This window comes from Talpa occidentalis, unplaced genomic scaffold (assembly GCF_014898055.3).
Source record: "Talpa occidentalis isolate TD23 unplaced genomic scaffold, MPIMG_talOcc4v2.1, whole genome shotgun sequence".
Lineage (NCBI taxonomy): Eukaryota > Metazoa > Chordata > Mammalia > Eulipotyphla > Talpidae > Talpa > Talpa occidentalis.
Genome location: NW_026555331.1, coordinates 95,170,593 through 95,198,563, shown reverse-complemented (window position 1 = coordinate 95,198,563; position 27,971 = coordinate 95,170,593). Strand labels below are relative to the sequence as shown.

Here is a 27,971-nt window from a genome sequence, read left to right as displayed (position 1 = left end):
ATTCTCTTTCTATAAGTATTATGGTGGTAAATTTGATCTGTAAAACAATTATGCTATATTAAATAATCAGTCAACCAAAAGCAATATTGGATGCATATTAACATTTTGTTTGCAAGCGTTATACTTGTGCAACCTTGGTGTGTTTGTATCAAAATTCCACTGCCAGTGTTTTGCTTTTGATCTGTGAGCTATTAGAAGCCCTGTTACTGCAGATGAAAGGAGTTAGAAAGTTCTATATCATAATGCAGTGCGATCAGTAATTCACAGAGCAGGTAATTTGCAATGACTTGCCAAGCCTTTGATTGCACCGGGTTTATGGCTATTAGCAGTTTCCTCTTTCAAATTTGTATGGTTCCATACTTCCTTTTTGACCTCTTTTTCATCATTTATGGTCCAATTTGGTAGTGAAAAAACATAACTGCTTGCTTAGCGCAAGGCTGTCATTCAAACCCCAGTGACTTACTGAGCACTTTGACATTTGTGATGATGAAAAAAAACATTAAGCAGGTGTACAGAACACTAACCAGGTGCCTGCAACAATGCTTTATGGGATTCACAGTGTACCTCTGGGCTATAAACTGATTCAGACTTGATTTCTCTCTATCAATTTAATCTCAGCATTCAAACTCCCTTTCAAAGAAGGAAATACAGTTTTCACTAAAACTGAAATTAAATAAAATTTCTAATAATGTTAATATAGGATCTCATAGGAACAATTGGAAGGGCAATGACTGTTTGTCACTAAAATCATATGAAAGTAGGGATCACATGTCTACTTTGAAGTCACACAATTAGGAGTACTACTTGATAGTGGACTATATAAAATTTAAGCCCTATAAAATGTCCTTAGCAATGAAAACTTACAGCTAAATGGCATGCTTTAGCCCTATAGCTGTCTGAATTGTATTACACCATGTGAAGGAAACATCATATTATTTTGTGGAGGTTTTTCTTTGCACATTCAAAATTGGTCATCTGTTGTACAGGTGTGCAGCACATCTTGGTGTGGCTTAGTCTGCCCTTATATGCCGTGTGTCTGGGAGATGTGGAAACCTGCAAAACTCAACATAGTCCAGGTCCCCAATTAGTGTTGTTGGAGAAGAATTTAGTCAGAACTGCTGAGCAGAGGGAACTAGCAGTCAGTGATTTCCCCACTCAGTCCTGTTTAGAATCTATCAGTCAGGGCCAGAATCATTTTCAGTTTAAAATGGAAAAAAAAAAGTCATATGCTGCACAGACTTAAAATACCTACCAACAAAATAAAGATTATTGTTGAGATCACTGATTTTATTTCATCATTGCAGTAAGCAAAGAAAAGATCTTTTTCAATAATATGGAAGAAACGTTGCTCTTTTAACCTACTGGATACTTAAAACATTCAGGAAATCATTTGAAAAATTTAAATCTAGAAAAGAAAAATTTTAATTATTCAATATTTGTAGATGGTGGTTTTTAATGGAGAGCATAAAAATTGTGTCCATTTATGCAGAATGCAGAAATGCCATATTGTCTCTGGAGCCTCCAAAAGAGTAATTATAAATTATAAATTGGAAAATAAACCGCTGGTCACTTGCAGATGACATACACTATTTACATAGAATAAATGCGCTTGAAAATCAAAGGTGATAAGGGCAATCTGTGTATAACAGTGACATATATACAGAACACTTTGCAGAAAATTGTGTCCCTTTCAGCCACCTTTGGGCACATGGAAGGCAGCAACATTAGCTGCTTCTTTGAATATAGCCACGGCCATAGTATTTGGTGCTTGCCTACTAAAATATAATATTGTCATCCTCACTTATCATCTTGTATTTTCTTTGAACATTCTCATCTTTCTACACATGCTCATTTCATATTCAATACAATGAGCACTGGCGCTTACTATATACCTTCCTCCCAGCCAAATGTGTGTGCCAGTCAGAGAGCAGTGATGTAAATGGGTCTAAAAAGGGAAGTGCAATTAAGAAACAAGGCAATGGTGATGCCTTATGAGTTTTACAGAGATGGCAAGAAATTTTATATTTGCCGTGTCCCTCAGCCTGGTTGTAATTTTCGTGTAGAGTGGAAATGTTCCTGAGAAATTATTGATCTTGACTTTTACCAGACCTGCAGTAAAGCAAAGGTAACAAATAATGTCATGCTTGAAGTTGGTGAAAAAATATTTGCAGTCATGGTTGTAAGTTGAGGCCAAACTTGGGAGCACTGACCCCAAACCCATGAGCACCCTGCCTTTTTCCAGTCTCACGTAATATTTTTATTTGTTTAGTTTTACTGATGAGATTTTTAGGTTAGTTAACTAGTACTTCCTGCTAACCTGTCTCGATATTTTACAGGTCTTATCTAAAAGCACGTGCTTGTTTGGAGTGCATGTGCTGACAACTACTTAAATGTATCACTCCTTATTTATTGCAACTTGTGCCCCTGCTTTCATCTTTTCAAAGATTTTGCATGCTCCTTTGGTGTAGGTTATTTAGAAAAATGAATGAACTGATGAGGTATAAACTTCCAGGAAAAAATATAAGCATCCTATAAAAAGTGCAACTATAAACCCAAAGGAGGAGAATAGGCAGAAATAGTTTATTTACATGTGCAAAACCAGTACATTATATTTCTTTAAGTGTTCATTTAACTGTGGCTACAATTATATATTTGCATTATAATGTGAGAGCTGAATGAATTCCTTCCGAAAGTGGAAATAGCAAGGAAAATCGCTTCAGTTTATGAAATTACACTTAGCAGGTTTATTTGTTCTCTCTCAACTTGAAACCCACAAGTTTTTATTAAGGCTATGGTTCATATTTCAAATAGCAAGAAATCTTCAGGTCTCTCCCTTCTTTTTCCCCCAAAAATAAATCTACAAAGCACCTGGATTTAGAAGAACAACATAGATATATTGCCCATTACCTCTGAAAACTAGCAAGCACTTCCATAATAAAAATAAATAGTGTGTGTGTACAGTAATCGATGAGGAGGCAACATCCCACATTGTTTATTGATTCATAAGGTTAAGATTAAAGTGAGATTCTTGCCTGTGTTTATCAAGATTTTTTTTTCTTTTTTAAGCAGTAAGTGAACCTGGAATCCCACAAACCAATCAATAAAGTTTAAAAGCTTCAGTGAATCTAACCCATAACAGGTCCTTGTTTGGAGAACATGCTCAAGAAACACATGTGCCTTTAAGAGGTCTTGAAAGACTTTACACCCATGGACCATTACCATTTCCAAACACCCTGCAGCATTACCAGCCCGACATATGCTGACTGTATATCACTGTGACCCTCTCACTAAAGCTCTTTTGACTGGAGTGCTTTTAATACCCACTTTCTCAGCTGAGCTCAGGAGTGATTTGTTTTACATGCCACATTAATCCTTTCCACATTTTCTGGATGAGGCAACCACAATTCCACTTGTGAGGTGTTTCTAAAACACAGTTATAGGAATAAAGCAGCAGGGTCCCAGACTTGACAACTTCCCTCTAGGCAGCTGACAAAGTGGGCTATGGTGCCTTGGTTTAACTCTTCAAACAAACATTTGTGCCCAACCACTAGGGTGGGCCAGCCTTCTAGGCCAGTAGGAGGCCCTATTTATTGAAGGCAATTTACTCTCAATTAAAACTCCGTAGGAATCTTCATAGAAGTAATGCCTTATTGATACTAATGCATATTTGTAAAATTAAAATCAAGAATATAGAGCAGTAGAACAAAAAATAAATAAAACACAGTTCAGTAAAACCAAAGAAAGTTTATACATCACACCTTCATAATTGTAGGAAAAGAGCTTTTTTTTTTAAAAAAATAAATGGTCAATTAGTGTTCAAAGCACATGGTTTTATTATGTGGTAATTTTACAGTTTTAACTTTAAAGGCAACTCCCCCCCCCCAAATATATTCCAAGACCCATGAACTTCTGTTGCATATATTTATGAACTTTTCTACATTTTTAATGTTCATTCAATGTAAATAATGTAGGTTTTCAAAATTTCAAGTTGTCACCAAGGCTAACTGATTGGACCAGCCAGTTGTTTAAGAAAAAAAAAATGTTTTTGCATGTCAGCACTTGGCTGATTTTATTAACTTGTTAGCATTATGCTCCCAATTTTATGTGTTAAAATCTAACTGTACAAGCAACTTGAGGCCTAAAATTATGTCTTTATCCAATCCTAATTTATTGTTATTCCCTTGTAAATTTTATTTGCAGACTCAATGGTCTGAAAAAAGCAGTAAATCAAAATGAGGTGAATTTTACATAGTTTAGATTGAGTTCCTTATTTTTGCTTGAAATTAATTCAATCCATTCTTTCAGGTGTCATCATCATGTGACTAACTGTATGTCTCAAAGCAAGAGAGCACTTGAGCCAAAGAAGGCACAGAATATTATGTGATTTATCATGCTCAAATAATAAATCATTTACATAAATTACACAGAGATCCATGCACTGTTTGTAAAATAGAGCTCTGTAAATGAAAAAATACTCCCCCACTTATATCTTGTCTCAGGTTGTCTTCCTCAGGAATAGGATTCTACTTATTTTTCTGAAGCCTTCTGGAAGAATAATGTGCTGAGGTTTCATAACAGAGGTGCTTGATTAAATATTTCTGAAATAGCTTTATGGATCCAAACACAGTCCTTCACTTTCTAAATAACCTGATATTACTACTACTAATAATAATACCCAACATTTACTTTGGCACTAGAATGCCTACCAAAATATTTCCTAATGGCCTTTTAAAACAAATAAGTGTAATCAAGTGAAGAAGAAAAGAAAGTTTAATCTTACTCTCTTCTCTTTTACTTTCAGGTACTCAAATGTAGAAAGTAGAATTAACAATAGATCATTTGCAGAAGTGAGGTCATATTGTTAGTATATTTACGATACACAATTATAATTAAAATTACATAAACTTTTGAAATTTTGAAAACTGGATATAAATGAATTTGTTAGCAATAATGGAGAACTCTAATTTGGAGCTTTTGTCTCAATATCTCGAATCATCTCAATGAGAGAATGCTTTGAAGAAAAAACAGTCTGTCCATAAAGTTGACTATCTTAAACTATTTTTAATGGTCTACTATTAGTATCTCTAAAGAAAACTTTCTGGATTACTTTCTTGTCTTAAATTTATGTATCTTTAACAGGAGCTAGAATCCCTTGGCTAGCTTAGAACCATAAAAACAATGTTTTTAACTGTGCTACAACATTTGCTCATTTGGTTTAGGTTCATATGTAGTTATATCCACTAAAATTGTCCATTTCTCTTTAGCCATCAGCCATTTTTTTCAATGTGAACAAAACCAAGTCCATATTATAGGCCTTCTAGCCAACATTCCAGGTAAATGAACGGTTTTAAAGAAAAATGGTGCTATTTTTCAAAAGCCTGACATTTAAAAAAATACAAGTCCAGAATTGAAGCCTTCAATAATTTTTCCATGCCTATATACTACAAGAAGCAAATGGTTACACAAATGAATACATCTGGGATTATTTTCAAGCTGTTATTCCCCACCAGGGAAAATATTTAGAAATAAGGTTCAGTCTTTGTGCTGGAACTACAAAGAGACCAGCCATCTTGATGCTTTTCCAGATCGTTTAATGATTTTCCTCATATTGTGTGGTGGCTTTAACTGCCCTGTTTCGTATACCTTCTCATTCACCATTGGTAACCATTTATGTTGGGTATGTTCCAATTTCTAAATCTGTTTTGTGGCATTTATAGCTTACAGCTAATAAGGCCATTCTGTATTTTTTATATAAAATATTAAAAAATATGCTTTACCATGGAAAGCTAGAGGAAATGACTCAAAATTAAAAAACAACCTTATTAAAGGATGGAGTAACCTTGCCTTTATATTGTTAAGTGAGGTCGACTGTGGTTAAGAGGTAGTATTCTGCTTATAGAGTCCAGAAGATGTAGTATTAGGGGTGTGTGTGTGTGTGTGTGCACGCACATGTGTGGGTGCACGCGCTTGCATGTGTATGCGCATGTGTTTATGTTTATACCCATTCAAACTACACACATCCTATATATATATACATACACACATGCACATATACACACACATACATATGCACACATATATTCACACACATATGCATGTATAAAATAATAAGTACAAAAATGATAACCCTTATATCTTATTTTGTAACCTCTGCTTTGTAACAAAGAATCTACAACAATATATATCTGTATATCCTAGTGTTATAGTCATTATCAGCTTGAACCTTAGAGATTTTAGGATTTTACCTTCTTGTTGCTTTAAGTAAAATTAGAGTTTTATAAGATGCATTATTAATGTGTGTCTAGAAAAGTAAGACCTCAAGAATTAACTGCAAATTACACCATAAAAAATGAGTATTATCATTAAGGTACTCTTTTTGTTCAATATACGTCCAAAAAGAACCTGTCAATCATGCTTTTATTACCTCTTTATATTCAATATGATTTGATATTTAATGGTTTTTTAGCTTCAATTAGATTCAGTGCATTATTTATTATATTTATGTTTAAATGTATTTTACCAAGCTAAGAATTTTCATGATTTTTTTTCTTTGACCCACAAATTAAAAGTGATTAGAGATTATAGATAGGGCCAAAATCTAAAATAAGATAAAATAGTTTAAAAACAGAATTATTTTCACAATTTTTAGATTTGGTGTCATCATATATTATGGTAATAAAGTTGCTTGCAAGAGAATTTAAGCTCTAATTCTTTAAGAGTACAAATAACACATAGATAGAAGCTGGATTGGTGAATAATAATGTGGCAAATCTATCTCCACATTTGGAGTTTTGTAAAAGAGAAAATTCTCAACTATACCCCAGAGAGGTAAGAATAAAAAATCTTGTCACTAAGAACTACTTTTATATTATTGAATAAAAAAAATACCAATTTTAGGATATGGTCATTGATTAAATTATCTATACATCAAGGTCTCCAGAGACTAAAACAATTTCAGTGAAAATAATTACAGATATTTCTTCCCTTTAACATCACCTGAATGGTTTGACACATGCAAATAGTCAATATTTGAGCTTTGGATATTTACATTTTAACAAAATAATATAAAATTCATCAGCATTTTTACATAATAACTTTCATTTGCTTTTTGGTAAAGAAAATAATACATTTGATTTCACCAATCAAGGTATGCTTCTTGTTAATAATTTGTATGGACATTAAAACTTAGATTGTTTTGAATTGTCAATAATACATTTTTATATTTATGATTTTAATTGTAACAAATGATCTTTAGAAAGCATTTATTAGTATTTTAGAAGAAATTTGGAGAATCTCTTTAATCTCATCCTTCAAATTTAACAAAGATTTTATATATGTATGTATATAACACACATGCATATGATATATATGTTAGCAGGTTCATATGTTATTTATGATTTTCACACATATATGCTAACAATGTATATACTAACTCACTAATTCATATTATTATGTAAATAATATTATTAATGAAAAATCCTGGATAGAATTTTAGGTCCTGTTTTGCAACCTCTTACCTTTTAGTTAATAATTCATGGACTACTGCCTCTGCCACTCCTTGGAGATAGGTTCCAATATTTTTAATTTTGCTTTGTATCCCTTTAGTAAATAAATCATAATTTATTTCACCAATTTTTTATTAGTAAAATATTTTGGTGTTTATTTTAACTGAGAATTAATTCTTCGATGAGCATTTTCTCATAAACTGTTTTGTTTACTTAAGTTTATTTTATAGCCATTGTGTAATTCTTGAAATTATGATGATTGGCTCCATGTGTATGTATCTTACTCGTTTTATTGATGCTGCCAAGTACTTTGCAAAAAATAGTAGTAATTTACGTTGCCAGCAGAATTGTCAGAGGAAGACTGTTTCATCAACCCTATCAAGTGTGAATTATTACAAATTATTAATTTTCTTTTTTAAAATAATGCAAATAGAACATGCTAATATAAAAACCTTATAGCAATACATAGCTATAAGGTCAATTTTTACTGTCCTTTCTGCTGTCATTGTTCCCTCCCACCATTCCCACACTGGTCTTACTCCCTTCTCTTATGCTGTTATATCTTGTGCATTCCAAAAATCTCTCTTTGTGTATATAATATAAATTAATGTATATATACTATATATATACACTAGGTCAGTCAATATATTAATATAAACACTAGGTCAATATAAATACTAGAAAGGTAGTTTGGGAAGTATAATAATTTCTTTGCTGCAGCTGTTTCCAAATTTGCTTTCTTTGAAAATATTTTATCAAAATGATTTTATCAAAGTAATTTCCTCAATGAATGTAAATTTGTGAAATATATAAAAACACAAAGAAAAAATTTAACTGGTTAGCTGCCTAAGTATAAACTATATTAATATTTTTGTTAAAATAATATGCATATATATAGACATACACATATATCATAAATTTGGTCATACATATATTATCTTATTACTTGAAATTTTAATTTAATATGTCATTATTATTTCCCCATGTCTTTAAATTGTGGACTCCACCACTAATTTATTGAATTATAATTATTTGACTATATTGTAACTTATTTTCTAACAATAGCCTAATTTTGAACATTATAGTAATAAGTAAAGAAATATTCATTGAGTGAAATCTATTAACACTGGGTTATATATTCTTACTATATAAATATTTTAAGCTAGGTTGCTTATCTCTAATGAATACATACAAATGTGGAGAAATTAGTTGTACTTGAAGAATTTTTTTTTTAAGGCTGAATTTTTTAAAATTAATTTATTTATTTATACAAGCACTGGGTACAGTCAGAAGCGTGGGAGGGTGAGAGAATTCACCAGAGCCATAGCGGGGAACAGAACAGCCAGACCGACCAAATACACTGCTGAGGGGAGCAGCGGAAGAGACAGGAGAGGTCTGTCACACCATCTGGGACCCTTGCTGGCTGCCGGGGATTGAACCGGTGCTGCAGAGGCTGCAGGCAGCTTCGCAGCCCAGCACTCAACTGCTGCACCACCAGGGGAGGCCCCTAAAGGCTGAATATTTAATATGCATATGTGACAACATTGGACTAAATATGGAGGCTTATGTTCCAGAAAGAGCAAGAAGACTCAGATCACAGAAGCATTTTGGGGACCTTGGGTTATATGGTGGGGTACTGTGTTATAATTCTAACCCAACATGATGTGGCACTGTAACAGTAGATTGGGGCTAAATTATGAAAGACATCTATGCCATGCTAATACTTTAAAGCATTATACAGGTGGTATGAAATTTAAAATTTAGCATATGCTATACAGTTAAATCATTCACCTAGAATAATAGCAGACAACATAGGTGGTGACTTTGCCAGTAGGGAAACAGGATAGTATCTTAAAACTTGAGTAAGAGGTGAAGGCATTATTAGTGGCATAGAGAAGAAGGGAATCCTTTCAAAAGTCATATAGGAAATAGTCTTTGTTGGATGTGATGAGTGAGCGATTGATGTGAGGTTAAAGAGAAAAGTGAGAGGAAGAACAAGGGACTCTATTTGAGTAGCTTACCTGTTAGTGCAATTAAAAGAAAAGGGGAATGCAACAGGAGAAGCAGACTTGGAAAAGATGGTAATTCTACGTAAGGTTTACTGAGAATAGAGCGAGGTATTATGATGGGTTGTGGGAATTTGAAATTGCTTTTGTACTCATGGAATTCCTTATGTAGTAGCAAGAAAATATTAGAAGCATTTTGTTCAGTCATTGTGGTAAAAGTTTTCAATAATAATTATTCAATCAGGGACTCCATGGTGGCACAGGGGTTAAAGTCTCAGTGCTATCAAGCTATTGCCAGCCACGGTGGCATGAGTTCCATCCCTGGTCAGGTTGCTGACCCACATGACCCAGACCTCTCCTGTCTTGCCCGCCTGCTGCTCCCCTCAGCAATGTATTTTAGTATATCTGCCTGTTTTGTTCCCCACTCTGTCTCTGGTGAGTCCTCTGCACCTCTGGCCTATACCCCAGTTCATCTTTGCAAAAATAAATAAAATCTTAAAAAATAATACTAGTTATTCAATCAAAAGTATCTCCAAATGACATTTATTCTTCTTTGTTAGACTACAGAATCATTCTCAGAGGTGTGTAGACAGTACAGGAACAGCACAAGAGGACTTATTATCCAGTGACAGTTATGTGAAGCAGTGGGGTCCATGCAAAAACCAACTCTGATGTGGTTGTTAGACTGACTTGGTCAATAGACTGTTACCAACCTCCATCACTGACCATGCAAGTATTTCTTCAATGGAAGTGATAAGTGTAGTTATGGAGGCTACACATGGGCCCTGCAATGTGGGCTCCCACTCAACAATGTTAATCTAGTGACTGCTGAAATTGCCAGCATTGACACAAATCCTGGACCCTCATATGTCACCTGAAGAGTTCAATCAGCTTCTTGCTTGACTATATTGGCCCCTTCCATTCTGAAGGGAGCAGTGATTTATCAGGACTGTAATAGACACATGTACTTGGTATGGGATTGATTTTCATTTGAGGAGTTAGATTGTTTTATTACCTGATTAAAAAAGGTGAAATATCTGGATAATTAAAACAAAGAAAGCATGGCAGTAGGCACATGGTCAAGGGATGCACTTGCCCTTTCTCATATAAGACCACATAGAGGCCACACTAGCCTGGGACTCTAGTAGCTTTTCCTCTTAAAGATACAATGAGTCACAAGCTTAGAAATGATAACCTACAAGGATCCGCCCCTTGATTGCAGTATCAGGACTGAGTGTACACTCTAAATCAAATGCCATTATCTATGTGTTGTCTTCAAATATCACTGGGAACCAAGTGATGAAAGCAGGAATATTCCCAGTGTCATTGTTCCCAGTGACATACTTGGGCAATTTGTACTCCATTGACACACATTTAGGGTTTGTGAATTGAGAGGTTTTAATTCCCAAAAGAGAATTCTTCCACCAGTGGGTTCAACGATCGTCTATTGAATTCTGTTACACAGCTGTTAATTAGTTACCTCTGACTCCTTAGGCCAAATTTATGAAGGGAGAAATGATTCACCGTTGTGGTAGGGGCGATGTAAATCTTTAAGAGAAGGTAGGGCTTAGTAACAAGATGGATCAAAAAATATTAGATTTTATTCTGAGATTCATCAGTAGGTAATCTTTTGGAGAGTGATTAATGCTTTTACCCCTCCTCCACTCCTCATCCTAAATCTCCTAATCCTTACTAGTGACTCTCATTTTCTGGGTGCCTCTCTTGGTGAGCTAGTCAAGATCCTTATCCCTGTGAGATACGAGGGGAAGAAATTTTGCCCTGTGACTCAAGGACAGATCATTTGTAGAGTGAATTATGTAGGTTTGGAAGAATATAAACACCTATGACAATCTTTGGGTGAAATGGGATCAGTATAAAGAATGTTCTAGCCCAAGTCATGTTTGTAATGGCATTTATTAATGTACTTAGGTTATTTTTTTTTTCATGGTAATCATTGCAGCCAAGAAAAGTAACAGGGAAAGTAACAATGGGTTGGCATAGACTACAAATAGAAATTGACAATCTAAAAAGTACAAACATAATGGAATTTGAGGATGATATTAAGCCTAACAAGGAGTCCAGTTTAGGCAGAAAAGAAAATAAATATGGCTTGACAATTGAATGTATAAACAGAAGGAGATCAGGTACCTGAATATCTCAGAAGTGGATGGATTGTTACATAAGGAATTGGTCCTAGTAAAAGAGTTAAATACTGTCACCAGAAAATATAAGGGAGACCCAAAAAAAAATATTTGCACATCAGGAAGTGGATATGCAAAAAATGTGTGACAGAAATATAACTAAGGAGTTCTTAATAAAATATATAATGTGACCTTTATTGGTCCTTAGTGATAACATAAGAGTAACTAAATCACCCTGTGTTACTGAAATTAGAAGTAATTTTTATTTAAGCTATACTTATTTATGTGTCTAAATAAGATAAATGCATTGAGGAAAAAAATGTGTGTTTGGCAGAGTGAGAAGGTCTTAATAATGAATGATATGTCAATATCACTAACCATGATAAAATTTATTTGACTATAGCAACTGGGTCCTTCATGCTAGAATACTTGAAGTTTGGTTTCCCTAATCTGCAATATATTTGGTCAAGGGAGATAGTTCCTTTCCACAGAATTTGTCTCCACACTTGATGGGCACAATTGTTGAAATAACTTGCATAATATTCTTCATAATTGTCAAATGGTAGCTTCAAAACAAAACAAAAAATTGTTATCAATTTCTAAGTGCCATAAGGTCAAATAAAGCAACCTTTATTTCACACCTATGTCATAAACTAAATGAGGTGATGTTCTAAAGTAACTTAAATAAGTTTTGGATTTTATTTTTCCAGGTTACAAGTGAACATTGCTATTTAATACACTGATTTGTGTTCCCCTTAGAAATCTCTGATTTGGTAGATTGCCACAAGCAGTATTTATCTACTTGTAATGCATTTTATCTGTTGACAGTATATCTTAATAGTACCAATCTGAGCATATCCTTGCATCCAGGAAAATTTAACAGGCCCAGCTACACATCTCCATGGTATATAATCCCAAGAATGCAATACCGACTTTGAGGTTTTTACTTCCTATTCTTAAATACTTTGATGCACAAGACTGCTTAATAAACAAGCAGCAAAAAAGGTGCCTGCCTTCTTTGAAGTTATTTTCTGTGGAGATCACAGTCACTGACCAGATGATTTGGAAAGATTAAATTGTGCATCTATTATGACATTCTAATATAACAAGGTTAAATACTGGGCCAACTGCCAGTTGCTGAGCACCCCCACTTTCATATTCAGTTGCCAGATATATCTGCATGAATTATTCTGGAGCAGCAATGTGTGATGGTGCCATTTTAGAGCATAGGTATGAATTTTTCAGTTTTAATGCTTTGGTGAGTGGTAATTCACAGATGATCCATTTTTTTTTTCCATACATGCAGAATATTTTTCTAGATTGGATTTTGGTTGCTGGAGAATTTTTTTCTTTTTTTAGAGGTAAGCTATTCCCTATGGGTATAATTAAATCCCTTTTTCCAATGCTATTGAAAATTAATGGGCCTCCCCGGTGGCGCAGCGGTTGAGTGCTGGATTGCGAAGCTGCCCGCAGCCTCTTCAGTGCCGGTTCGATCCCCGGCTGCTCCCCGGCCACCGGAGGAGGGTCCCACATGGCGTGCAGACCTCTTCTGCTGCCCGCTGCTCCCCTCAGCAGTGTACTTGGGTCCTTCTGCCTGCTCTGCTCCCCGCTCTGGCTCTGGTGAATTCTCTCACTCTCCGTGCTTCTGACTGTACCCAGTGCTTGTATAAATAAATAAATAAATCTTTTAAAAAAAAGTTAAAAAAAAGATATGTATTTAGCGATTTTATTTATAATGGGAGTTGTTTATATTGTTTACATTGAGCACACTTAAAAATTAATGTAATAAGTGAAAGTTATAAATGTGTCAAATGACTACCTTAGACACTTACCCATATTTTCTGTTAATTTACATTGGAAATATTCTTTTCTCTTAAACTCTCTTCCATAATCACCAGGCTGAGGTATGGCTGTTCATCTCAGATATCTTAATGGCAGGACAAACAGTTTCACAGGCTATGCAGAGCTTTGCATGGGAGTCTAGAGAAGAAACATACCCTCTCACTCTACGCTCAGTCTAGTTGGGAAGGCTACTGACACACAGGTAAAACTTTATTAATAATATGAGTGAATTAAAAATACAAGAAAAAGTTGTGGATGGTATTACCAAGATGGTGATAGAAGAGTCTCTTTATTTTGCCCTAAAGAGGAACATCTAGCAGTTGACCAGAGGGAAATTATACCTAGAGTGTCCTTCGACTTAGGTGTGACTGAAGCATGCCTTCTACTTGAGACCAACACAGACTGCACCAAAGGGGATCTGGGGGAGATTCACATTTCATTAAATAGGTGGGTGGAGAGAAATGCCTGGACACTGTGGTCAAGGGTAGGGGACCAACACTGCAGGGCTGCCGGCTCTGTAAGGAACTCAGAGAAAGGAGACTAGAAAGGGTGTGGTGCACAACCCTTGATGGAGGAGAAACTGGGGTACTCTACACAGGTCAGGTCCCTGAGATGGCAAACAGCAGAAAAGGCACTCGACTGCACTGCCACACCCCGGCCCCTCAAGGTTCGCACTGACCATGTGGAGCACACTGACAGCGCAAAGACTGCTGAGTCTCATATATGGGATCCGAGAGAGAAGGGATATTGGTGGTTCCACCAACATGAGCACATTCTTGACATTGACTGGACTCCTCTAGGCCCTCTCTACCCTGCTGACACAACAACTGCAATAATAGCTCTCAGTACCTAGGAAAGCCAGCAAAGGTTGAAATAAATATAAAATAAACCACAATGTGACTTGCAAGAAAAGTAAAAGTAGTTCAACTCTATGCCACTGCCATAGATATTTTTAAAAATAGATAAATTTAAAGTAGCAAGGTGGCTAGACAAAAACATGACACAAGGCAATTAGATACATCAAAAGAATATGATATTACAATGAAAGAACTCTCTAGAACTGGTCACAAAGACATGGAACATGACATGTACCTATTAGATGGAAAGTTCAAAATGGCTATAATAAAGGAATTCAGAGACAGTAGAAAACAGAAAGAAAAGTCAAAGTGATACAAGAGAACTCAAAAACACATTAAAGAGATACAACAAAACTTTGAGAACCATACTAAAGAGTTCAGAAATAAAATTAATGAATGGAAGGTAAAATTTAAAGTTTTAAATGAGACAATAACAGAAATTCAGGGTGTAAAGATCTCAATAGATAAGTCCAAGAGCTCCAGAGAAGGTATGGATGCAGAATAGGCCAAATGAAGGATCAAGTCAGTGAACTTGAAGATAGTAATGCACAAATTATTCAGGTGGAAGAGAGAAATAAGATGTAGAAATCCAAGAAGAGCAATAAAAAGTCTTAAAAATGAGTATGCACTCAAGGAAATAATCATTACAGGAAAGCAAAACTGAAAGTTTTTTGTTGTTGTTGTGGTTTTAAATATTTATTTTTTTTTATATAAGAGCTGCGGTACAGGCCAGAGTTGTGGGAGGGTGAGAGGATTCACCAGAGACAGAGCAGGGAGCAGAACAGGCAGACAACAGAAATGCACTGCTGAGGAGAGCAGCAGGCATGACAGGAGAGGGAAAAGCCACTATCTCTTTGGAAAGTTAGAGATCATTTTTTTTTTTTTTTTTTTTTTTTTTTTTTTTTTTTTTGGTGAAAGCAACTCCTGATTTGGATTTAGAGAATGCTGGGGGTTTCCACAAATGTGAAAAGAGAGTAATATCATGCCCTAGAGAAATAATTTCTATAAAAACAGAAAAGGATCTGTAAATGGTGTAGAGGGAAACATAAGGGTTGTCTAGATGACTGGAGTTTATTTTTAAGAGATAGAAGAAAATAAGATAAAAAGAGAATGGTGTGCCCATATTTTTAGAGATTGAAATTCCAGACTGAATTGTTTGGGATTAATCCTATATAGATAGCTATTTTTTTCTGCTATACTGTTTGTCTATAGGTAGGTGAATGAACACTCTTCAGGCATGGCCACACCAAGTTAAAAGAAGGTATTAGAGAACTCATGATATTGTGCAGGATGAAATTAAGTCTGCATGTAGCGCAGATTCCTCAAGAGAAGTCTCTAGATCAAGTGCTGTGAGAATCAGATATAGTACTAAAACTAAGATTTGCTGGCAAGCTTTTCATCATATTCTATTCATTTTTACAGCAACATTTTGTTTCAATAGTAAATAGCTTTTGTGCTCCATACAAATTTTCCTATCCATTTTTAAGTCGGTGCCTGATATTTATCATTCCTTCATGGTTTTAGTAGGGCAGAAAAACATCAGTGAAGGTACATTGTTGGAGCATTGGGGTGTGTTCGGAGCAGGGAAAAACGGTATGCCTTTGAGAAGCATATGGAGAAAAATACAAAGACATACAAAGATCCACAGGCCACACAAACCTCTGGAACTTTGTTGAGTAGCTTCCAAATTCTCAACTTTTTCAGAGATGCCTGAAAAGAAGCAGTAAGGAACAGGGCTCCTAACAGCAAGAGGTTTCCAGATGCCTCTGCAGTAACAGCTGTCAACATGTGACCAGAGAGGTTTCTTAACTCTGGAATCTTTGTTCCATCCTGTGTCCTGGTAATCCCAAATTACTGGGCTAAATCTTCCATCAGGTTTTTTCAGGATTGGAACTTAGTTTGAAATCAGTTTGATTACATACAAAGTAGAATTGCTATATTTCTTATGTTATGATTTTTATGCTATATTAATGAAAATTGATGAGCTGAAGAATTAAAGATCCAAAGTTGTAAATTTTTCCCCAAGTTGTTTCTTCCACCTATGCATAAATGCTATACAGTTCTCCAACTTTGCTTCAGTTTTGAAATTTGTGGTACGTTTTGCTACCTTAAGGACTAAGGGGTACACAGCTTGAAAGAATTTACTTGTCATGCATACCAGCATTTTTTGTTGTTTTATCAGGTTCTGTCATTCTTTCACACTGTGAATAAGGCAGTTGAACCATGGAGAACAATTTCCTACAGAAAATTCTTAAATTCTGAGTAGCATGGTCTTGGAGAAGAATCGTTGAATGTTTCAAGCATTGGTTCTGAAGTCACATGCGATGCCAGCAGAAAACTCTGGTTAGTTTACCATTTTAACCTTAATGAAAAGCATTTTAAATTAACATGTGTTGCATTATGTTTATGTTAGGTCATCTCAAATAATATTTCAAGGCTGCTGAAATACAAGCTATAAATTCAACCACAATAACAAACCATGGTAGATGGTGGTTTTCCCATATTAATGTTTCTCTTCTTAAAATTCAGGAAGCTCTCATGGAATCCATATTCCTGTTTTGTAAATTACTACCACTTTCATATATGCTGTAGTATTACTAAATAACAATTTGTATTGCATTATAATTGAGATCTTAACTATACTGGGAAAATGTAAATGTGTCATGTTGTGTGAAGTGATTTTGAAATCTTGCCATAAGTAGTCCCAGTCAAGCCAGAAAAACTGCAAATATTATTTCTTTTCATTAATGTCTAAGTAATCCGCATTTTCAGTAACTTCAGTAAGCTTCATGACTGTCAGAGTTTGCTTTCTACTTTTACTTTCCCCAATTATTCTTGACATTTTGGTTTCCATTTAACAAGTAAGCTTCCATTTCTAGAGATGTTACTTAATAGATACCACATGTATGAGACTGTAAGTAAATACCCTTCACTGCAAAACAGGTTAATAGCAGAGTGTAGATATTGTTACTTTAGTCCTATATTATGCAAATAAGAGCAAACTATTTTTGTAACAACTATCCCAAGTTGGGAGTCCTTCATGCCTCAGGTGGGATTAAACCAAATTAAAATCCATGCTAATCTACCTTTAAGGAAGGAAGCATTAACAAATGCTCCGTGGCAGCTGCTCATTGTACTGTACAGCCACAATCTTCCAACAGGAGGTAATACTTAGGAGACCTATTTGAATTAACATGCTTGAAAAGTTGTTAACCTAAGATGTTTAAAAAAAAAAAAAGCAGAAAGAACCATATATGCAATTTTAACTTGGAGCCACACTTTTTAAGATATTCTCTGATAATTAGATTTCTAAAAATTCTCTCTGGGCCCATAATTTAGTTGTAGTTTTTTATAGTGACAGCTTATTGGTATATCAATCAAAAAAAAAATCTTCTGAACTTTATCCAGTATGGAATAATAAACAAAATGTGATGACTTTCCCTAAAGAACTTGAACTGCATCTTTTGGGGCTGATAGAAAACAGAAGTGATTCTCTTTGGGACAATTATCTCGAAAGGAGGCAGCAATGTAAAGCTATCCCCTGCCCCATTTTTGTATGAAAGGATGCAAGATTTGGACTAGGGAGATTCTAAGAAGTGCAAGGCAAAGGGCTTAATCACAGTCCTATAAACCAGATTTTGTAACTTGTATAAATTGGGTATTAGGAGACTAAAAAAAAAAAAAAAAAAAAAAATCAAACCAAGAGATCCATGCTACTTATTTATAGTTAGTTTCATGAAAAGTTGGAAAGTTTGTTACAGATAATAAACCCCTGAGAATAAAACTTTTTTGTTGTAGCCTCATCTCAGTTATAGAATTTCAGAAGAACATTAGTTTGTGGAGTTTCGCTCAAGTAGTATCATTTCTATTCAACATATGTCCTCTTCCTATGTAACAGACTGTAAGGAGCAGGAAGGGGCACTGAGCAGGTTTTCTGATCCAGCAGACCCGGTAAAGGAGAAGAGAGTCCTGGAGGCCTCAGTGGCTTTTGCAGGCTTTTGTTGGGATTTACTGGGTACATGGCAGGTAAGGAGGAGGGGGGGAGTCTGGCAGGCCTCCCAGCCCCCAGCAAGTCTTAACTCTTTCTGGGCTTTCCAGCGTTCTCCCGCATTCTCTCTGCTTCTCTGCTCTCCTGCTTCTGCTTCTCTGCTTCTACTCCCGTTTGTTCTGCTTCTTCTCTTTTGCTGGCGTCCCCATGATGCCACCCACCCTTAAAAGCCCAGTCTCAGCCCAGGTGAATCCCATCTACAGATGCCCACACCCTACTCCAGGTGCCCGCCATCAGGCATGCATTCAGGACCGCAGGGTTCCATCATCTATCCTGATGGCGTGAGGGCAGAAAAGCCTGATACTTTTACCTTATCCTAAACAGACATAAGCACCGATGTATGAGAGGTACTGCATTAGGCACTGGGAAATTTTGTGAATTTACTGCCTTCAAGGAATTTATAATATCTGATAATTTTATAGTTTTTTAAACTTGAAAAATCACTTCTAGTTATTGTAGTTTTCTGTTTTATTGTGGACCGTTGGACAATGCAACCTTGGCATTCATAGCAATTTATGTATTAAAAAAGGAGAGTGATTTTTCAACTACCAAGAATTATATTTTGGATAATAAAATGACTGTCTTAGTCAATTTTGACTACCATGAAGATTTCTTTAGACTGAGTGGCTCAAACAACAGAAGCTCATCAGGGTGCCCACAGAGTAGGGTTGTAGTGAGTTCTCTTCCTGGACTGCAGACAGACACTTTCCTCCCAACATATTCTCTTATAGTGGAGAGAACTAGTAAGTTTTCTGCTCTCTTTTTTTATAAAGGCACTAATATCATCATGAGGGCCCCATCCTTGTGACTTCATCCAGATCTACCTACCTTCCCAAGAACCTATCTCTGAATATTCTCTGAATCCAGGGCTTCAGCATATGAATTTTGGGGAGAAAACAATTCCGTCTCTAACATTGGATCAGATGCTTCATTTGAAAATTATTTTGTAATGTTTACTTCAGATTTTTTCATATGGGAAATTTATAATTAAAGATACCTTTATATCTCCTTTCAGTCATTTCACATTTGCCTAATTAAAAAATACCTCCTATCCTTGCCTTTTTGTGTGTATCTTTACTGTCCAGGTTTTAACACTTAGCTGTTTATAGATCTGTAACAATATTTAATATTTTGATGTCTTTCATGTACTATTTGTGTCAAATGGTATCATATGTCATAGCTCATTCTTTAATTTGTATTTTACTCAGTTTTTTCATGTTTCCCTGAAATACTGATAAATGTGCATGTGTGTATAATATATATGTTACATATGTAAACATATATATATATCATGGAGTCTTGAAAATAATAAGACAAATTAAAAACAGCTATGACTATATTTAATTGAAAATATATAAAAGTTAAAAATCTATAAATATATACATTTAATTCTAATTAATATGCTAGTATAAGAACATACCATTATTTATCATTTCTCCTACTTGAAAGTTTTTGTTTTAATTATTGCTATTGCTATTTTAGACACAATTGACAGAAAATATCTCCTTTTGCTTATTTATAAGAATTTGTTTTGTTTACATATATATAATTACATTTTAATTGGGTTTTTAATTTCTTTTGCAACTTACAATGGTTATTTACTAAACTTTTTTCTTCTTTTTCCTCCTCTGTGAAATTACCTGTGTCCTTACCCCATCTGCCTTCCACCCCCATCTACTCTACCAACTCTGAGTTAGTACTCACTTAATAATTCCAATAATTTATATATACACAATTTTTGATTTAGTGACCATGAAGAGACAGTTTCATTTCTTCTATGCATTTCATATACATTTTATTTCCTTTCTTTTATTATTATAATGCTTAGGAGATAAAATGTTGAATAACTGTGTTGATAACAGGATATTAGTGAGGAAGTTTTTTAATATTTATAATTTTGTATTTTAACTATGGATTTTTAAAGATTTTTTTTCCTATAGAAGAAAGTTTCTAAATTTAGTTGTATGAAAGATTTAGAATAAGTAACAAGTGAGTAGCAAATGTTGAAGTTTGGATAATTCTTTTTCTACATATAAAAAGAAAATCCTATAATTTGTTTCTTTATTTTATTGATATATTTAAACCCTGATTGGTTTTCAAATATTGAACCAACTTATCATTACTAGAATAATTACTTCCTAATTGGATGACTTCATTATATTTATATTTTGGTTTGGATATCTTATATTTAAATTTTTTGCATGTGGCTTATAGTATTTTTTGTCCTTGCATTACAATTCAGTATGTGGTCCTAATTTGTAAATATTTCGTATTTATTTTTCTATTTTTCCTTTAATTTTTGTCTCCTAATATTGAAGTTTTATAATTAGTTATTTAGAATTATTATATCTTATTGATCAATTGAATCATTATCATTATGAAATATTCTTTTTCATTTCAACTATTGCTTTCTTCTTTGTAATATACCTTGAATCTGTCAAAAATCCAGAAATATTAAAATTAAAACCACTAAATCAAAAGCCAATATTTAGCAGCAATTTATTACAAATTTAAGAATGGTTCTCAAACTGGGACCTTTCAAATTCAAAGATTGATATGAAGTAACAGGGTTACTTAAAAGTCAGGACTTGTTTGCCCTTTAAGACTAGTTATTAGAGTGGGAGATTTCAGATGACACAACTGGTTCAAATAAATTATCTCATACCAGTTTAGGTATATAACAACTTTCTCTTATGTTTGTCAAAGGCATCTATGAAACAAGAACATAAATTTTATTTATAATCATGAAATAAACTAGATTTATTTTTGTTTACATGGCCTAAATGGTTTTGTCTGCTGAAAGAATTAAGTTCAGTCACCATTTTATATTAAATTTTAACATTAATACATCATTGCACTTTTTTTGGTTTAGATTTTATTTTTCATATTTTTTTCCATTTCTACTTTTAATTTTTTCTTGACTTTATTTTAAGATATTTTTGTAACAACATGGAATTGTTAATGTTAATAAAATTATGTGTTTAAATCTAAATTCAAACCTTCTTTTGGTTTGAATAGTTATATTTTTTAATCTCTGCCTATTAGATTGAAAATTGTAACTGACTGAAGCCAGAGCTTACCTTATGCGTATGAAATTTTTTAACTGCCTTTCAAAATTGAACATCCAAAACTCCTATGACTTGAAGGTCAGTTATAGGTGTTTTTATTTCAGAATCACATGACAAATGTCAGTGAATATAAAGGACCTTACCATGAAGTTAAAATTGAAATAATCTACCATAAGAATATTTTACAGAAGCTATATTTTACTTTAAAAATGAATATGCAGCCTGCCCGGGGTGCAGTGGGTTGAGCGCAGCGCTGTGAAGCTGTCCGCAGCCTCCACCATGCTGGTTAGATTCCTGGCCGGCCAGGGAGAATCCCACATGGTGGGGCAGATGTCTCCTGTCTTGCCCACTGCTCCCCTCAGCAGTGCTTTGGGTCCGTCTGCCTGTTCTGCACCCCACTCTGTCTCTGGTGAATCCTCTCACCATGCTGCAACTCTGGCCTATACCCCAGCTCTTGCATAAATAAAAATAAATCTTAAAAATAAATAAATAAATAAAAATGAATATGACTTTCTCATTGTAAACATCTATTTGCTTCAATACTTAACAAGTATATTAGGCAGTCACTAAGGAAAATAATAATTAATGACCTTTCTTAGTTATTTGTTGCAATGCTATATCATTGGCACAATCAATTCCTTAAAAAATGAGATTAATGCAAAGAGACTTGACCCAGCATTTTGAGATCACCACCTTCATGGCTCTACTTCATGGTTCTACTTTCCTATCTTAGAGTCATAGTATTTAAATGAGCCAAATACAAATATGTATTTTTTATTCACTGTTTAAGCTGTCAGTTTAATGATGAAATACTACCCTAATGTAGTGAATCATGAAACACTGCCAATGATGGCTTTGGCAGAAATAAAAGTTATATTAGTTTGAAGTGGGGAAAACTTCTGTCTCAGTTACTTCCTAAGTAGCCAACCACATTGCTTGGCAGTCTTGGCACCAGGAAATGGATTTTGTTGTGTGGTGATTATTATGGCTATCTTTAGTTTTGAACTGTTCATATCTTAATGATGCCTGATATCTTAGAGCCACAGCAAATGTGATATAACTTTGAGGATAGTGCTTTTCTTTTGAAAAGCTAATATGTAACTTAAGATTTCAGTTGCTTGTATTTTTAAAGTCTTTTGCCTCTTTCAAAAACAGTTAAGAAAATGAAACCAAGTGGATAGTGCCTAGTAGAAACTATTCACCTGTATCAGATAAAATATTTGTATTGAGTGTATATAGAGTTCCTTATACTCAATTATTTAAAAAGATAACCCGATTGAAGAATAATAAAAAACTTGAACAGACGCCTCACAGAATATTTCATATGTGAAAACTTGTTCAATATTAAAGATAGTCAATTAAAGTAACAAAGAAATACTATGATGTACTGATTAAAATGGCTTATATTGAAAAGACTGGCATACCAAGTGTTTGTGAAAATATGGTACAGTGAAAACTCATACAGAAGATTGGAAAACTGTACAATCATTTTGGCAGTTTGCCAATTTCTTAAAAAGTTAAAAGTACACTTTTCCATGCACAGTCATTCCACTCCAAAGTCTATGCCTAAGAGAAATGAAAACATATGTCCATACAAAAACTTATACCTCTAAGTTCAAAGCACTTTTATTTGTAATACCCCAAACTAGAAAGGACTCAAATGTTTATCATCAGATGAACTGATAAACACTTGCATGAGTACAATTTAATACTATTCAGCAACAAAAAGAAGTTGAGTATTGAGGGCCTCCCCTGGTGATGCAGCGGGTGAGCACTGGGCTGCAAAGCTGCCCGCAGCCTCTATAGTGCTGGTTCAATCCCTGGCCACAAGTGAGGGTCCCACATGGCACCACAGACCTCTCCTGCCTTGCCCGCTGCTCCCCTCAGCAGTGTATTCCATCAGTCTGCCTGTTCTGTTCCCCACTCTGGCTCTGGTGAATTATCTCACCCTCCCACGCTTCTGACTATACCCAGTGCTTGTATAAATAAATAAATCTTTAAAAAAAAGTTAAGTATTGAGCCACAATTAAACATTTGAATGGTATGGTGACATACATCTAAAGAAGTATGAACTTATACTCCTTACTCGTATACAGTGTTGTAAACTAATATTGTCTCAATAATTAAGATACAAAAACCATTTGTGTAAGCTAACATTGGTGGGTAGATTCATGTTAGCCAGAGTGTCTATAAATAAAAATGCAATTAATTTTGAAAATGATGGCATCTGAGAATGAAACTAAAATGTGGCTACCACTAATAGTACTTAAAAATTATTTATTTGTTGGTAAGTGGTTATTCATATTAGTGATTCTTGAGAATATGCTTACCAAAGAACGCTTGGAAATTTATACACCTAAGCTTTAGTGTACGCATGTTTCAAATTTCAGTCATTTTCTTTCAATATCAAGCAAATGACCTGCTTTGTTACTTGTAGTATCCTACAAATGCAGTATTTAACATTTTAGATGATCATCTCAACAATTCTGATTACTTCATGTGATTTTTAAAGTATGTATTTATATTTTTTCTAAAAATCCCTGAAACTAACTACAGCAATGTTGGTATAAGAAAAACTGGTATCAGCAAAATTGCATAGTAAATTGATCTCCCTCTCATTTTTAGTTTCTGTCATCAGATATTTTCTTCCAAACAGGATCTTCTCCTTCTGACTTGTGTCCCATGAAGCCTCTCAACCAATGACTCTTCCCATCTGTCCACCCAGTGGTTATTCTTCAGAATTTCTGGAAAAAGAAGGTAAGGGTTATTTCCAATTCAGAACTTGTCCTTTGAGGTAATTCCTGGTAGACATTAGTGGTGCTCTTACCAGATGTTTTCATGTTCCCATCACTTCAGGCACTGAAGGGATGCTTTGGGGGACCATGTATCTATGTAACCATGTAACACACTGGTTAATGTGTTGTGAGTAGAAGTGGTAAGTGTCACTCACTTGGCTGGTCTGAGTACTTACTGCAGCTACAAGGTCCGTTTTGGAGTCCCTTTTTCATTAGGCATGATGATGAGAAAAGCCCCCTGAAAGAATGATAGAGGCCCCTACTTGGGTGATAAACATGTCATGTAAGCAGACAAAAAAAAAAATATATTGTTTTAAGTCTCTAAGACTTGGAGATTGTTTGCCACCATAGCTTAAATTCATCTATCCTGACTGATAGTCATGGTTGGTCACAATGGGATTCTGGGTGCTTTGCTTTCATCTTTGGTATTGAATTCACAGGAGTAACTGTGCCATGGTGAATTTTGGCCACAGGAAAAAGAGAAGAGAACCCATGTTAGGGATTAATTGGAGGCAAATAGAACCCTTATGTGCACCTTTGTTTATATGCAAGTTTGTTTAAGCAACTACATATTCAGCCTACTTACAAGATTAATTGCTGCTGATGATTTAAATAATACTTTTTTTAACTGAGAAAGAAAATATAGGGTGTCAAATGAATCCCCAAATCTATCTCCTTCACATGACATTTTCTTTTTTTTTTTAAAGATTATTTATGCATATAAGAGCTGGGGTACAGGCCAGCGATGTGGGGAGTGAGAGGATTCACCAGAGACAGAGTGGGGAACAGAACAGGCAGACTGACCAAAGTACACTGCTGAGGGGAGCAGTGGGCTAGTCAGGAGAGGTCTGCTGTGCAATGTGGGTTGCTCCCTGGCCAGCGGGGATCAGGCTCATGCTGCAGAGGCCGTGGATTGCCTCATAGTGCGCTGCTTAACCCCTTGTGCCACCAGGGAGGACTGACATTTTCTTAATAATATGATTTTCAGGCATTAAATAAAAACAAAGACAGATGGTAGAAGCCATTATTAGTAGAATCCAACTACTTAAAGAACAACTTGGGTGAGGGGAAGTTTTCTTATCTCTCTCTGACAAAAGGGATTACCATAAAATAAAAAGTTCAGAGGAAGCTACTTTGTAATTATCAAAAAACTTAGAGATAAAACCCAGCACTTACATTGATAATATTGCCCAAACCTTCCTGAAAAACACGTTCTAAGGCTTAAGTAGAAAAATGTATTGTTAAAGCAATGACAGCAACTCACCAATAATTCTGTAGAATATGACTAATAGTATTGGAACAAGAATAAAGATTTTAGATTTTTTCGGGAGAGGGAACACATACAAACACAATGACTGGTCTTTGGCTATATTCAAATCAGATATAATTTCTCAATGTGAGAATCAGTAACATGCTAGAAACTCAAAAACTTTTCTATGAGCAATTTTTAAAAGACACTGTCAAGTCTTTTCTCCTAAGAAAACGAGATGTAAAATCAGCAAAGAATTAAAAATATATTTATTAAAAAAAAAAAAAAAACACAGCCCAAGCAGAAGGGCATCTGATGTTTTACAGACATTCCAACACCTTCAGGAAATTTGAACTCACACCAAAGGGTCTGATAGTCATTTGAGTCTCCATCTGTACTGGAACACATGTGCACACATAATGCATGTTGAATCACTCCAGTGGGAAAGAAAAAAAACAAACCCTCATCTTAAATTATAGAAGCCTTCTACCATTCTTCTTAACCACAAAGTCTTAGGCAGCTTGAAACAGTGTGCCTTAGAGTGATCTGGTCACAAAACCTCTTCAGTACTTGAAGCCACAGTGCTGAGCTACAAGCAAGTACTGCTCTAGGGACATTGTGGCTATAAACCAAATAGCCCAGAAGAAATCTAAGACTGAAGGGAAATTTGGGGTGCAAACTAGGAAGGCAGCATTACTTGTTCAATTTGTTTTACATAGCGGCTTCTCGTTTTCTTCTAAGTTTAATTATTTGCTTCTTGTTGTCAGAAGTTTAGGTATGTTAAAATGAGTTTTAGCATTTATTTTTTGCCATTTTAAAATCCCTGGTAATTTATTTAAAAGATCTTCTAATATGTAGTCTGGGAATAAAAGAAATGGAATTTTAGATTTCATTGGATGGATATTCACTATTAGATTATTTTAGGATATGTACAGAAAAACATTAAATTAATTGCTACCAATTACTATAAATTTATTTCCCAGTTATATGCTAACAAATATGTATCATATAATTTAATTTTCATAGTAATCTACTATTATTACCCCCCATTGAGAAAATTGCATCTCAACTCTGTTACTTATTGAGGTCACATAGCTTAAAAACAGGCAGAAGTGGGCCTTCCCAGTGGCACAGTGGGTTGAGCACAGCGCTGTGAAGCTGTCCGCAGCCTCTGCAGCATGGGTTCAATTCCTGGCCGGCCAGGGAGATTCCCACATGGCATTGCAGACCTCTCCTGCCTCGCCTGTGCTCCCCTCAGCAGTACTTTTGGTCTGTCTGCCTGTTCTGCTCCCGGCTCTGTCTCTGGTGAATGTTCTCACCCTTGCCTTTGGCCTGTCCCCCAGCTACTGTGTAAATAAAAAAAAAATAAAAAATCTTAAAAAAAAAAAAAAAACAGGCAGAAGTCAGGATTCAAACTCAGTTGTAACTCTTAATACACTGTCCTGTATTACAGTCTTAGAAGCTTATTCCTTTTCTACTTCTTATGAATGTTAGTGCTCATATCAAAGTTTCCATTAGAAAGGATAGGCATGTGGTTTAGTATATGAGAGCAACATCTATTAGCTGTAGAACCTTGGATGAATCACACATATTCCCTGGACTTCTGTGTCTGTGCCATGAACCCTTGCTGTAAATATTTAGTTAATGTTTATAAACCCCCAATAGTGTCTAGGGGATATTATGAAAATGTAGGTATTATTATCACTATTATTATATATGGCCATGACTATTATATTCATAAACTTAATAAATCATAACCCACATAGAAGCTATCCCAACTTAGCATCCAAAATAATAGAGAAAGCCATCCCAGTTACCCCAAATAACACAGAAAGTCCTTTTTAAGAGGTTAAGTAAAATGCCTCACTGAGCTGTGACTCAGAGATGTCCCAGTTCAGGGCAGGACACAATGAAGAAGTACCATATTGACTCACAAGCTTTTAACTCAACTTCTGCCTCCCACCAAAAAAAAAAAAAAAAAAAAAAAAGACACAATAACCCCCTTCAAGTTTATGTTATATTTCAACAGCTCTTCTGGCCATCTCAGTTGATATAATTCAAATTTCCTGCTGGTCAAGTAGCACTAATATCTGCATTTCCCTTTTATTCCCTTCACATCATTTCAGGGATTTCTTCACTTAGGAGGCATTTCCAGATTTGGGGTGAAAACTGAAACTGTAGAGTAGAGTTAGGGCAGCAAAGCCAGGAGCATGGAAGGACTCATTAATCAGGGTTCAGAAGTGCCACTGATTAGAACTCTGGGAAGTGGGGCACATTCTTCCCTCAGGGTGAATATGGAAGTGCTTGGCTTCTTTCTTCTTCTCTCTTTTCCTGTGGTGTCTCAAAATATGTGCAAGCTCTGGCTCTTAGCCAGTGGGGTGATTTCTTTGTTTAAGGGAAAGTGTAAAGTATTTTCACATTAAATGAAGAACTTCAGACATCTCCAGGAATCTGTCCTTT

At 35.0% G+C, this 27,971-nt stretch overlaps 1 long non-coding RNA gene across 1 annotated transcript in view; it reads left to right on the top strand.

Moving 5' to 3' along the window:
• Window positions 1–27,971, top strand: part of LOC119242977 (uncharacterized) — a 154,347-nt gene that overhangs the window by 67,698 nt on the left and 58,678 nt on the right. The window contains exons 3-4 of the long non-coding RNA XR_005124590.2: window positions 16,534–16,694; window positions 24,124–24,224. This is a non-coding gene — a long non-coding RNA (uncharacterized LOC119242977). The remainder of the gene's footprint in view (window positions 1–16,533; window positions 16,695–24,123; window positions 24,225–27,971) is intronic.